Genomic DNA, 14,505 nt, shown 5'->3' with positions numbered 1-14,505 from the left:
TCATACTATCAATCTCTACCCTGTGCTGCTGTAAGAAGAAAATGGTGTTGCCAGGTCTAGTGGAAGATGGCCGGGTCCCACTAGGTTTCTTGTAGGTTCAGCCTTCTTCATTCCCCAAACTCCCAGAACTAGCAGGCTCCTGCTTGGCCAGGAAAGATTTTCCAGGGCTCTCTCTCAGGGTCCTTGCTGTCATCTTGATCAAATGCGATGCTCACCTCTGCTCAGTGGATCCCTATCCGTCATAGGACCCAATTCCCTTCTGTGTGTGACCTGGACACAGGTAGGCAAGATCTCTTTTCTGGAGAATATGCTGAACTGGGATCATAGCACTTGTGTGGACTTCCAGGAGCTAGCTGTGAGCCAATGAAATTACTACTTTGTGAGAATCAGAAAACTGAGAAATCAATATCTCTCAGAGCCTCCTGGGTTTTCTTCACTTGCTCTGCATCTTCCTCCATCCTGCCTCCGTCAGCACAGGCTTTCTGATTCATCAGTACATAAATGATCCAAAATGGTGGCCTCAGCCCCAAGTCAGGGTAGCTTTTCAGCCACTGCTACCTAGGAAAAGTTTTCTGACTCCTATTTAGCTTCTCAGGAGAGAAATGGCTCAGTTCAGATTATAACTCACCTCCTTGGGGTCAAAGGGCCAGGGAGTGAGGTTACATGATAAAACCATGGCTATGGGCAAGGCACACAGGGTCAAGCAAGTATTTCAAAAGAAGTCCCTAAGTCAGTAGGAAAAGAGGAAGAGGTGCCAGCCACGGGAAGAAAGGGGGACAAAAGTGAAAAAGCATCACCATAGTATTCTAGGGCAGTAACCATTCAAAAAGCAAAGGCTGGCAAACAACCAAAACACTAAAGAAAAAGGAATTGACCTAACTTCCATTATGGCCCATCTGAAGGCTAGAAAGTCATGTAGTCATTTCCATTTTTAATTATTATAAACATGGTGAAATGTCTTGGAAATGCATAATAGAAAGTGAAGGGAACAAAGCAAAATTAAAATTGAGTGTAGACAACAGCAAAAATACAGAAAAAGCCTCAACTGTCCATCAACAGATGAATGGATGAAGATGTGGGACACGTGTTGCGCGTGCGCGCGCATGCACACACACACACACGAATATTATGCAGCCATCAAAAATGAAATTTTACCATTTGCAATGCAGTGGATGGAACTAGAGGGTATTATGCTAAGTGAAATAAGTCAGAGAAAGACAATTATAACCTGATCTCACTAATACATGGAATTTGAGAAACAAGGCAGAGGATCACAGGGGAAGAGAGGAAAAAATGAAACAAGAAGAAACCAGAGAGGGAGACAAACCATAAAAGACTCATAATCGCAGGAAACAAACTGAGGGTTGCTGGAGTGGAGGGGGGTGGAAGGGATGGGGTGGCTGGGTGATGGACACTGGGGAGGCTATGTGTTGTGGTGAGTGCTGTGAATTGTATAAGACTGATGAATCACAGACCTGTAGCCCTGAAACAATACATTATATGTTAATAAAAAAGATTCAAAATGCAAAATAAATAAATATAAGTAAATAAAATTGAGTGTAGAGGACAATCCTTCTCAATTATTTCACTGTGAAAAATTATTTCATTGTGGTAAGATATAAATAAAATTTTTCATTTTAGGTTGTGAGGGCAGTCTGGTTGTGACATCTGTCACCCTCCTGATCACCAAAGTTGACTCAGCTGATATGGCTGGCTAGGCAGGTGTCTCCTTCCTCCTCCACTGCTCCACGTGTGTCCCTCCAAAGCTGTGAGCCCAAAGAGGACAACTTTCCCTGACGGAGGAGGCCCGTTCTTCAGTCAAGGGTATATAAGTAGCTGTGCTCATCTGCTGGAACCTCCAAACCAGCTTTCAAGATCCATTCATAGGAAAACAGGGTAGTCAGGCTTCCAAGACTCCAGACACATCCAAATGAGGCGCCACATGTGGCAGTCTGCCTTTCTTTAGGGAAAAAAAAAAAAAAGCATTTTAACCATTTTTAAGTTGACAATTCACTTGTATTAAGTACATTCATAATCTGGTACAAACATCACAACTAGTTCCAGAAGTTTTTCATCATCCCAAACTGATACACTGTACTCATTAAACAAAAGAACTCCCTATTCCCCACCCCCCCAACTCAGCCCTTGGTATCCTCTATTTTACTGTCTTTATGAACTGCCTATTCTAAGTACCTTATATAATTAGAATCACATACTTGTTTTGTTATGACTGGCTTATCTCATTCAGCATAATATTTTCAAGTCTCCTCCATGTTGTAGTACTTATCAGAACTTTGTTCCTTTTATGACTGAAAAAGATGAATATACCCCATTGTGTTTATCTGTATTCACCTGTATGGTTTTTTAAGTGAGCTCTGTGCCCCCAAGTGGTGCTTGAACTCATGATCCTGAGAACAAGAGTCATATGCTCCACTGACTGAGCGAGCCGGTCAACCCATCACTCATCTGTTGCTGAATACTTAGGTTGTTTCCATCTTTTGGCTCTTATGAATAATGCTGCTAGGAACATTGTACAGGTATCTAAGTCCCTGTTTTGGTTCTTTGGGTCTATGCCTAGGTGTAGAATCATTGGGACATATGGTGAATCAACATTTAACTTTTTGAGGATCCACCAAACTGTTTCCCACAGTGGCTACATAATACATTCCTACTAGCAATGCACAAAGGCTCCATCTTCTCCACATCCTCACCAAAACTTACTATTGTGTTTGCCTTTATAATAGCTGTCCTAATGGATGTAGAGCGGTATCTTACTGTGGCTTTTTCATTTACCTCATGACGGTGAGGTTGAGAGTATTTTCATGTGCTTATTGGCCATTTTTATACCTTCTTTGCAGAAATGTCCACTTAAGTCATTTTTGAATTAACTTCTTTTCATTGTTGAATTGTGAGCGTTCTTTGTTCTGGATATTAATCCCATATCAGATATATAACTTATGTTTTATCCTATTCCATGGGTTATTATCACTCTTGATAGTCTCCTTTGATCCACAATATGTTCTTCATTTTAAGACTAATTTAGGGGCACCTAGGTGGCTCAGTCAGTTAAGTGTCTGCCTTTGGCTCAGGTCATGATCCCAGGGCCCAGGGACTGAGCCCCACATCAGGCTCCCTGCTCAGTGGGGACCCTGCTTCTTCCTCTCTCCATGCCAGTCCCCCTGCAGGTTCTGTCAAATAAATAAAATCTTTTTAAATTCTAATTTATTTTCTTTTCTTGCCTGAGGTTTTTGCTAAGATATCATCACCAAATCCAACATCATGAAGTTTGCCCATGTTCTCCTAAGAGTTTTGTTTTTGTTTTTGTTTTCTTTTTTAATATTTATTTGAGAGAGCATGCGAGGACACAAGCAGGGTGGGCAGAGGGAGAGGGAGAAGCAGTCTCCCGCTGATCAGGGAGCCCAACACAGGGCTCCATCTCAGGACCCTGGGATCATGACCTGAGCTTATAGCAGATGCTTAACTGACTAAGCCACCCACGTGACCCTCTTCTAAGAGTTCTATGGTTTTAGCTCTTAAGTTTGTTTTCCCCTCAGTTTTCCTGTATGGTAAATGTCTAACTTCATTCTTTGCTTGTGGATATCCAGTTTTCCTACCTTTTCTTCAAGTTCATTGATCCTTCCTTCCTTCTGCTCACATCTTCTGTTGAACACCTCCAGTGTTTCAGTTATTCGTACTTGTTATCATTGCCATATGTAGCTACTAACCCCATGATACCATGTTATAAATTTACTTTAAACACTGATATGCTCTTTTAAAGATACCAAAAGGGGGGTATCTGAGTGGCTCTGTCAGTTAAGCATTCAACTCTTTTTTTTTTTTAAAGATTTTATTTATTTATTTGACAGAGAGTGAGAGATCACAAGTAGGCAGAACAGCAGGCAGAGACAGAGGGGAAGGAGGCTCCCTGCTGAGCAGAGAGCCCGATGCGGGGCTCAATCCCAGGACCCTGAGATCATGACCTGAGCCAAAGGCAGAGGCTTTAACCCACTGAGCCACCCAGGTGCCCCTCAACTCTTTTTTTTTTTTTAAAGATTTTATTTATTTGTTAGAGAGAGAGAGTGTGTATGTGCAAGCAGGGGAAGAGCAGGCAGAGGGAGAAAAAGGCTCCCCAATGCGCAAAGGAGCCTGATGTGGGACCCTATACCAGGACAGTGGGGGCATGACCTGAGCCAAAGGCAGACTCAACCATCTGAGCCACCCAGGCACCCTAGCATTCAACTCTTGATTTCAGCTCAGGTCTAGTTCTCAAGGTACTGAGTTCAAGCTAGATGTTGGGCTATGCACTGGGCTCCATGCTGCGCATAAAGCCTACTTTAATAGGGGGCACCTGGATGGCTCAGTGGTTAAAGCCTCTGCCTTCAGCTCAGGTCATGATCCCACAGTCCTGGAATCGAGCCCCACATCAGGCTCTCTGCTCATCGGGGAGCCTGCTCCTCGCCCCCCCGCCGCCTGCTTCTCTGCCTACTTGTGATCTCTGTCTGTCAAATAAATAAATAAATAAAATCTTTGGGGGGGGAGTCTACTTAAATAAAAAAAAATAAATAAACATATCAAAAGAGAATATTTACTTCCATGTTACTATCGTAAATACTCTTCACTCCTTCCTAAACATCTACATTTCTATCTGGTATCATTTTATCTCAGCCTGAAAAACTTCCTTCAGCATTCTCTATTGTGAATTCTTCCTTCTTTTATCTGAAAATATATTTCACCTTCATTCTTAAGGATGTTTCCACTATAGAATTCTGAACTGGCTGTTTTTGTTTGAACACTTTAATTTTGCTGTTCCATTGTCTATTTGTCTATTTGTCAATATGTATCCTATTTACAATAGTTTTTAAATTTTTAACAGTTTCATGTGTCTAATTGTTCATTTTCTTTAATTTTCATTGGACTTCAACTGTAAATCTGTCTTCTAAAAATGTGAGTAAATTTTAGTCATACTTCACATGTTTTTTCCATCCCCTTTTTCTCTCTTTTCCTTCTCAAACTACATTTACATGTACGCTAGACCTTTTCATATTATCCCACCAGTGCCTTAATGCTGCGTTTTTGTTTTTGCTTTTAGATTTTACTTATTCAAGAGAGCACACACAAGTTGGGGAAACGGGCAGAGGGAGAAGTAGACTCCTAGCTGAGCAGGGAGCCCACAGAACCCTGGGATCATGACCTGAGCCACCCAGGCACCCCTCATTTTTTAAAAATCATTTTTCTTTCTCGTTCAGACTGGATAATTTTACTGAGCTAACTTCAAGTTCAGTGATCTTTCCATCATTTAAGGTCATCCAGTGAATTTTTATTTCAGATAATCCCGTATTTTTCTGTTCCAAAATGTCCACATGGTTAAGATATCATTATTTTTAAAAGACTTTTTATTTATTTGACAGAGAGACAGCGAGAGAGGGAACACAAGCAGGGGGAGAGGGAGAAGCAAGCTTCCCACTGAGCAGGGAGCCTGATGTGGGGCTCAATAATCTAAGAAGCCTAAGATCATGACCTGAACTGAAGTCAAATGCTTAACCAACTGAGCCACCCCAGTGCCCCTGGTTCTTTATCATGGTTTCAGTATCTCTGCAACAATTTCTTTTCATTGGTCACAAACACATTTTCCTTTCCTTCCTGAATATAATTATAATAATAGATAAAACAGCTTTAAAATCCTTGTCTGCTATAGTGGGAGAATAACAACAAAAAAACTCTGCTTACGTATCTAGGTCATCTCAGGAATAATCCCAAGTGGTTGTCTCCAGTATGGGTCACGTTTTTGTTTCTTCATATGCTGAGGTTTGGACTGTGTCCAAGTTTATTATAAATCATGAGATTCTAGATTCTGTTATGTTCCTCTAAAGACTTAATTTTTACCGGGCAATTACTTGGCTGAAATCAAAACTATAAATTCTGTATCACCAGCAGTGGGTGGCAGCTGAAATGTCAGTTCAGTCAACAAAGAGATTTTTAGATAAGGAAATTATTTGGGCTTATTTTTTAATGTTGACTTTGTTTCAAAAAGCACAATACTGGGGCGCCTGGGTGGCTCAGTGGGTTGAGCCGCTGCCTTCGGCTCAGGTCATGATCTCACGGGATCGAGTCCCACATCGGGCTCTCTGCTCAGCAGGGAGCCTGCTTCCTCCTCTTTCTCTGCCTGCCTCTCTGCCTACTTGTGATCTCTCTGTGTCAAATAAATAAATAAAATCTTTAAAAAATTCTTTAAAAAAAGCACAATACTGGGGATAATCTGCAGAACTATTCTGTAATTTGTTTAGAGGATTCATTTCCAAATGCCAAAACTGTTGAGAAGTCTCCAGCCATCAAAATAACAAAGAACAAATGTTCCCAGCTGTCAAAATTAGGTCTTAGTGCGTTTCCAATCTCTCCTTGAGAGATTTGGCAGCACAAATGCTATTGTCCTCTCCTGCCTTCTTTTGGATTAATGAATACTTTTTACTATTACATTTTAGTATATCTACATATTTTTAGCTATACCTCTTTTTTTATGTAGTGCTTGCCAGATACCATATATCCTTAACAACTCAAGGTCTTCGTAGTTAATATTGCATCACTTCAAGTAAAATGTGAGAAACTTGCATTCAAAATGGATCCACTTACCACCCTCTGGCTTCCTTTTTATGCTATCATAACCATATGTATGATGTAACTACATATCTTATAAACCCCACATTATAGTTAAAATTTTTTTCTTAAACACTTAATTTCTTTAAAAATCTCTTAATTTTTTTATATTACCTTCATATTTACCATTTAAAGTGTTCTTCCATTCCTTCATGCAGAGCCACTGCAAATGCCTACTGTTCCATTTTGTCCACAGTGCCACAGAAGAAAAACTTTTGGTGCTAATAACATTTCATCACCTCAGAACTTTCAGGTATGGGCTCATGAACATATAATGCAAACAATAAACAAAAAAACAAAACAATAAACAAAATTCTAGCAAATCAAATCCAAAAATATTTTTAAAGTATAATACATAACAACTGGAGTTTATCCCAGGAATGGTTGGCTTAATATTAAAAAAGCAATCAACTTAATTATTTTTTTTATTTATTTGACAGAGAGAGATCACAAGTAGGCAGAGAGGTAGGCAGATAGAGAGGAGGAAGCAGGCTTCCCAGCTACCAGAGAGCCCAATGTGGGGCTCAATCCCAGGACCCTGGGATCATGACCTGAGCGGAAGGCAGAGGCTTTAACCCACTGAGCCACCCAGGTACCCCAATTTAATTAATTATATTAACAAACTAGAAAACTCCTATCGATCACCTCAATAATACAGAAAAGGTATTTTTTTTCTTCCAGAAAAGGCATTTGACAAATCCAACTTCCATTCCTGATAAAAACTCTCAGCAAACTAAATTCCTCAATCTAATCAAGGGCACTTATAAAAAACTTAGACTATCATACTTAATGGTGAAACACCAAATGCTTTCCAGGAACAATACAAGGATGTCTATACAGCTTCCATTCAAGCACTGAGTGGGGGTTCCAGCCAGAGTGCAACCAGGCAAAATAAACAAAAATTCTCCAGACAGGAGCAAAAACTAAGTGAAAACTTTATAGTCACAGAAAATATGATTGTCTATGAAGAAAATCTGATGAGATCTACCAAAAAAAAAGAAGAAGAAAACCTACTAAAAGACGTGAGTTTTAGCAAGATTACAGGGTATAGTATCAATACACAAATATAAAATTTTGTTCTATATACTAGCAATGAACAATCAAAAATTGAATTTTAAAAAGCAGGAACTGGGGCACCTAGGTGGCTCAATTGGTGAAGCACCTGCCTTTGGCTTAGGTCATGATCCAGGGGTCCTGAGATCGAGCCCCACATCAGGCTCCCTGCTCAGCGGCAAGCCTGCTTCTCCCTCTCCCTCTGCTGCTCCCCCTGCATGTGCTATCAAACAAATAAAATCTTTAAGACAGTAAAAATAAAAAAATAAAATAAAATAAGGAGAGTAAAAATAAAAAGAAACTTACAAAAACATCCAAAATTATGAAATAGAGATAAATCTGACTCAAGTGAAAAGACCTGGACACTTGCTGAAATTAAAGAATGACTTAATTACTAGATATACCTTGTTCACGGATCAAAAGACTCAATATTAAAAGACACTTCACTGGGGTACCTGGCTCAGTCGGTTAAGTGGCTGCCTTCGGCTCAGGTCATGATCCCAGAGTCCTGGGATTGAGCCCCATATTGGGCTTCCTGCTCAGTGGAGAGCCTGCTTCTCCCTCTCCCTCTCTGCCTGCTGCTCGGCTTGTGCTCTCTGCATCTCACTGTCAAATAAATAAATAAAAATCTTAAAAAAAAAAAAAAGACATTTCACTAAAGATATACAGATGGCAAATAAGCACATAAAAAGATGCTTAACCTCATTAGTCATTAGGAAAATACAAATAAAAAACACAATGAGGGGTGCCGATGTGGCTCAGCTGGTTAATCTCAGCTCAGGTCTTGATCTCAAGATTGTGAGTTCAAGCCTCGAGTTGGGCTCCTTGATGGGCATGGAGCCTGCTTAGAAGAAAACAAAACAAAACAAAACAAACCACAACACAATGAGATGTCACTATATACCTTTAAGAATGGGAAAATTAAAGACTGACCATACCATGTGCTGGAGAGAATGTGGACAAAGAAAAACAGCTTTCAGACACTGCTGGTGGAAATATAAAACAGTTTGACAGTTTCTTTTAAAAAGCTAAGTATACACCTATAATACTATACAACCATTCCACTTCTACTTATCCACAAAAAAGGGAAATACATGCCCACATAAAGACTTGTACACAAACATTCATAGCAGCTTTATTTGTAACAGACAAAAACTGGAAACAACCAAATTGTCCAATAGTAGGTGAATAAACAAATTGTGGTATATCGTAACAATGGCATACTTCTCGGCAATAAAAGGAATGAATTGATACATGTGACATGAATGAATCTCAAAACAATTATGCTGAAAGAAGCCAAACACGCCCTCTAAAAACACAGAATACACACTATATGATTCCATTTATATCAAACTCTAAAAAATGCAAACTAATAAAACAGAAAGCAGATTAATGCTTGATCAGGAATGGAGGAGGGCAAATAACAAAGGACAAAAGACACTTGTGAGGGTGAAGGCTACACTATCTTCGTTATGATGATGGTTTCACAGGTATATACACATGCTAAAACTTATCAAACTCTATAGTTTCGTACATGCACCTTATATGTCAACTGTACCTCAATAAAGCTGGAGGGTTTTTTAAAGAGTTGTACCTTTCAGAAATTTATAGGCAAGTACACAAGAGTATTTTTCCTGTTTTACATGCAAGATTATATAACTTAGTATGTATTGTCCTTTTCTCAGTTAACATATGCAGACATTTTTCTGTATTAGCAGAAATGGTTTATCTCATTTTCATACATAGTAAGGATGTACCATGACTGATGGGCATGTAGGTTATTTCTAATCTGCTATCATAATGCTGAAGTGGACATACTCTGCATATATTTGTGAGCATATACACACACAAGCAAAGGATGCATGTGTTGAAAACTTTCACTTATGTTGTCAAATAATCCTCTAAAAAACTTGTCTCAGGGCACCTGGCTGGCTCAGTTGACAGAGCATGTGACTCTTGATCTCAGGGTTTTAAGTTCGAGCTCCATGCTGTGTGTAGAGATTACTTAAAAATAAAATTTAAAAAAAAAAAGAAGAAAAAGCCACAGAATCTACATCAAACTGTTGAAATCAATAAATTAAGGCAGCCATGGGATACAAGATAATATACAATAGTCAAAATTAAGTAGCTACAATATGAAAATGAAACAATTTAAATACTATTTAAAACATAAAAAAAATTAAAAACTAGTACTAAGGCCACCAAAAGGCATCAGACTGCTGCAAAGAAAATTACAAAACATTACTGAAAAAAGCATTAATGATCTAAAGAAATGGAGGAATATACTATGTTCATAGATCAAAAAGACGTAACTGTGTGAAGATACTAATTCCTCCCAAATTTACTTATGGAATAAAATGCTTATCAAAGTCCCAGCAGGTTTTGTTGCTGTTTTACTACTGAAATGGATAAGCCAATTCTAAAAAATATATGGAAATGCTAAGAGCCAAGAATAACCAATGCAATCCTGAAGAACAAAAAGCTGGAGGACTCACGTCACCAGATACCGAACACAGAGTTGCCCTGGCACCAAGACAAATAGACCAATGAAACAATATGTGGTGCTGGCTCTTCTGAATATCGACACAGGAAAGTATTTTTTTTAAACATCTTCCTACTACCACATACAAAACAAATCCTAGATGATTCTAGATCTAGATGTGCTAGGTCAAACAATGCTTCCAGAAAAATAAAAGATTAATGATCTCAGGGTCTGCAAATATTTCTTAAATAAAATATATAAACACTTACCTTAAAAGAAAATATGGATAAATTAGGCTACATTAAAATTAAGATGTTTGTCAAGACATCAAGATAATGAAAAAGCAGGGCACAGAAATACAGAATTGCAGTAACAACTCCAAAAACATTCTCTATTCCTAATATATAAAGATATCCTACAAATTAGTAAGAAAATGACAACTCAACAGAAAAACAGGCAAAAGTGGGTATTTAACAAAAGAGGATATCCAAACGTCCAGAAGACACATTTTGGTGTTGTTTCTTTAGTCATCAGGAAATTGCCAATTAAATCCAGGATGAGATTCCACAACATACCCACCAGAAGTCTACAACTAAATGCCAGTGAGGATGTATAGCAACCAAGATTCTCATACATTGCCAGCAGGACTGCAAAACAGCACAACTACTTCGGAAAACTGTCTTGCAATTATCTATGAAAGCTGAACATATATATTCCCCACAACCCAGTAATTCCATTCTCAGGTATATACCAAAAGTTATGTACCAGAATGTCCATATCATTATTGGTAACCTCCCAAAATGGAAAATAATCCAGTGTCCATCCAGAGAATACACAGTGGTATACTAATAGAACAGAAGGCTACATAGCCATGAAAACACTATTATTATAGGCAAAAACATGGAGGGACAGCACATAATACTGAGGGGGGAAAATGCTGTATGATTCCTTTTATATCCAGTTCAAAAACAGGCAAACTAACTGATGGCAATGATCAGTTGCAGGAATAAGGGAGTAATTAATTACAGACTGAGAAGGAGGCATGAGAGTCTTCTAGGATGCTGGTCTTGTTCTAGATCTTGATGTGCGTGATGCTTAAACAGTGTATTCCCTTCGTGGAAATTTACTAAGCTGTATGCTTCTCAAGTATTTTCTTTATAGTTGAATATAAAACTTAAAGGAATGCCAAAAGTGACAATGTTTCTCTACATCCTCACAACAGATTATTCTATAAATCTTATCTCTGCCAATTAACAATTGTAATATTTACCTAGGCAAAATTAATATCTCCTAAATGTTCTGGCTTATATCTTAATGAGGAACGAGGCTTAGTGGGGGGAAAATGCTCTTTAGTTCCTAGAATTCCATTAAAAGCAAATTCTGAGGGAACTCTGCAGTTATGGTGGCCTGATATCATGGCTACAAATGTGCTATTAATAGGAAAGAAGGCTTAGGTGCTGTAATAAGCCCTATCCCAAACCTAGAGCCACCGGAATTAAAACAGAAAGGAAAGTGTCTGGGGGAAGACCTAGAAACAAGCAATATACAATGGAAGCACAAGTACCAGGAGCTTCAGCGTTAACAGGAAGATTGGTCAGTTGTAGCTTTAGAAGTAGCCCCTGGATAGGATTCATACTGCCCAGGTTGTGCAAGGACACACTTACTTCAATTATGAAAGAAGTAAATGTCCAAAAAGCAATGCACTCTTTAAGAAAAACCATTTCAGCCCTCCCTTACACATAACAGAATGCCAACCTAGTGTTTCCCCTAAGTGGTATAACTGAGATAGCACAGGGCCCATTTCTTAACATGCATATTACAGCTTTTGAAATGAATTTATCAATGTACAGTTGTATCAATTTTAAGATGATCTCAGAAATGTATTTTTTAAACAGTCACTTTAGAGGAAACATTTCAATGAAACATTCGTTTTGATAAAGAGCAAAAAGAATGGCTTAATGGTTAAGAACATGGGCTCTGTAGTCCTACAAACCCAACTCTGAATCCTGTTTGAACTACTTTGAACTGTTTGAACTAGCTGTGTGGCTTTGGCCAAGTTAACTTTTCAGTTTCCCTATTTGCAAAATGCAGATGACAACTCATCAAACTATTGAATATTTATGTGCTAGTTTACTGACACTGCTTAATAACGAGCACAGTGCTGGGGCACTTGGGTGGCGCAGCTAGTTAAGCCCCTGACTATGGCTCAGGTCATGGTCTCAGGATCCTGGAATGGAGCCCCATTTCTGGCTCCATGCTCAGTGGGGAGTCTGCTTGTCCCCTGCCCCTCTGCCCCTTCCCCCCACATGCTTGTACTCTCTAGTAACAATCTTTAAAACTAAAAAAATAAGCACAGTGCCTGGTACACAGCCAATACTGAATGTTTGCTAAATATTAGTTCTTCTATCAACTACTGGATTAGTAACTCAACTGAAAAATAAAACAAGGTTTAATTTTGCTTAGCCAATTGGATCCAGAATCACTTCCTCTAAAAGCTCACAATTCCTTTAATGACCCATCCTAGAAGTTCACCAGTGACCCCTATTACTTGTTACAATATTCAAAACAAAGCAAGATTCATCTTCAAAATGCCATCTCAGCATGCTCTCTCTCCTATGGTCCTAGGATTAACAGCAAAGCAGCTGATTTGGGATCTTACTAAACTCTCAAGGGGCATTTGTCCGAGGCAGAAGCCAAGTTAGACGTTCACATTTATTCCATCAAATTCCCCTTAAAAATAACCTAACCTAAAGTTCATTCTCATCTTCCTTGAAGAAGCAAAACCTAACTTTGGATATGTTTTTCCAGCCACCGGTTCTAGAACCCAGGCGAGTCACACATACATTTATTGGTGCTTCCAGCATTTTAAAAAACCTTTGGGTTTAAAACATTTTTTTTTTTTCAAAGCAAGCACTATTATAACTGAAACACACATTGCATTCAAATTACTGAAACCAACTGATCCTCAAGCACTAAACTGAGCTGAAACAACTTCACCTTTTCAGACCACAGACAGAGAAAATTTCTTACAGGGCTGTCACCTTTCTGCAGTCTTCCTGGTTGCCTGTCTTCCATACTTTACAGGGATCTGAAGACCTGTACCAGTCACCACAATACTCCCCCAAGTGCCTTTAATGGCTTCTTTGGATGGCAAGTTCTTCTCTCTCCAAGACTGCCACATTCTTGAGCATGCTCATGGGATCCTGAGTTTGCTGAATACAAGCCCATCCACAGAGCCAACTAGAGACCCCTTTCACTAAACACATGCCTGTAACAACATAACTTGACAGAAATCATCTCCACAGGCCAGACTGTTCTGTAAAAACATTACCAACGTGTTTGACTCTAAGTCCAGGCACCTGTGCATTTGTGTTCATTATGGGAACAGACTGCAAAACACTAAGTCCCCTTATCTTTAAAAATCTGATCGAATTTTAAGAATTCCTTCAGTTTTGGACCTTGATGCAGCACACTTTTGGCCACCGGACTGCTGGAAAAAGAACCAATCAACCTGAAAACCTCTTGGACATAGCTCCACATCTCCACAACTAACTAATGGAATAGCAATACAAAAAAATCTTGTTTATCCTAATTATGGACATATATATACTTTAATAAAATAAAAACTACTAGGGAAAAAAAAATAAAAATTACTAGGACACATCACTCTTCTGCTAATTTCCTAAGTCTTCACTACTGAGAATTAAGCCAGGGTATATTTTTGGTGTCAACATCTCATTTAGCAATGGAGTCAAGTGTGGTGATAGAGCAGATACTCTTAGACACTGCTGAAGGGACTGGGGGGCACTCTAAAAGTGGAACCACCCCTTTGGAAGGAAATGGGCAGTATTTATCAGTTGAAAAGTATGTTCTCTCCCACAGGACATCTAGAAATGCAAATAATTAAGTGGAGACAGTTACAAAGGTGTTTAATGCAGCACCATAATTTATAATAGCAAGTCTGGAAATAATCTGTCCAAAAGGCGTCAACTGGTTAAAAATAAAAAAGAAAAACCAGGAGTCCATCCATATTAGTCACTCAAATTAGATCTAAATGCCTGATACAGGATGGTCTATGGTGACTAAACACCTATACATACTGATGTAGACTATTTCTCGAAGAAACTATTTAACAATGAGTGTCTCTAGTAAGGGGGGTGGCTACATAGTTCTACCATGTGTACATGTACTACTGAGAATGGATGTAATTATTTTCTGTTCCTGCCACTGACCTTTAGAAGTGGTAGTGGGGGTTAATTTTACTTGAGCCTAAGGAAGATTATTCTGACACATTCAGCCTTATTTGATTGTACAACCCA

The sequence above is a fragment of the Neovison vison genome, chromosome 5, assembly GCF_020171115.1.
Source record: "Neovison vison isolate M4711 chromosome 5, ASM_NN_V1, whole genome shotgun sequence".
Lineage (NCBI taxonomy): Eukaryota > Metazoa > Chordata > Mammalia > Carnivora > Mustelidae > Neogale > Neogale vison.
This window is presented reverse-complemented; position numbering follows the sequence as displayed.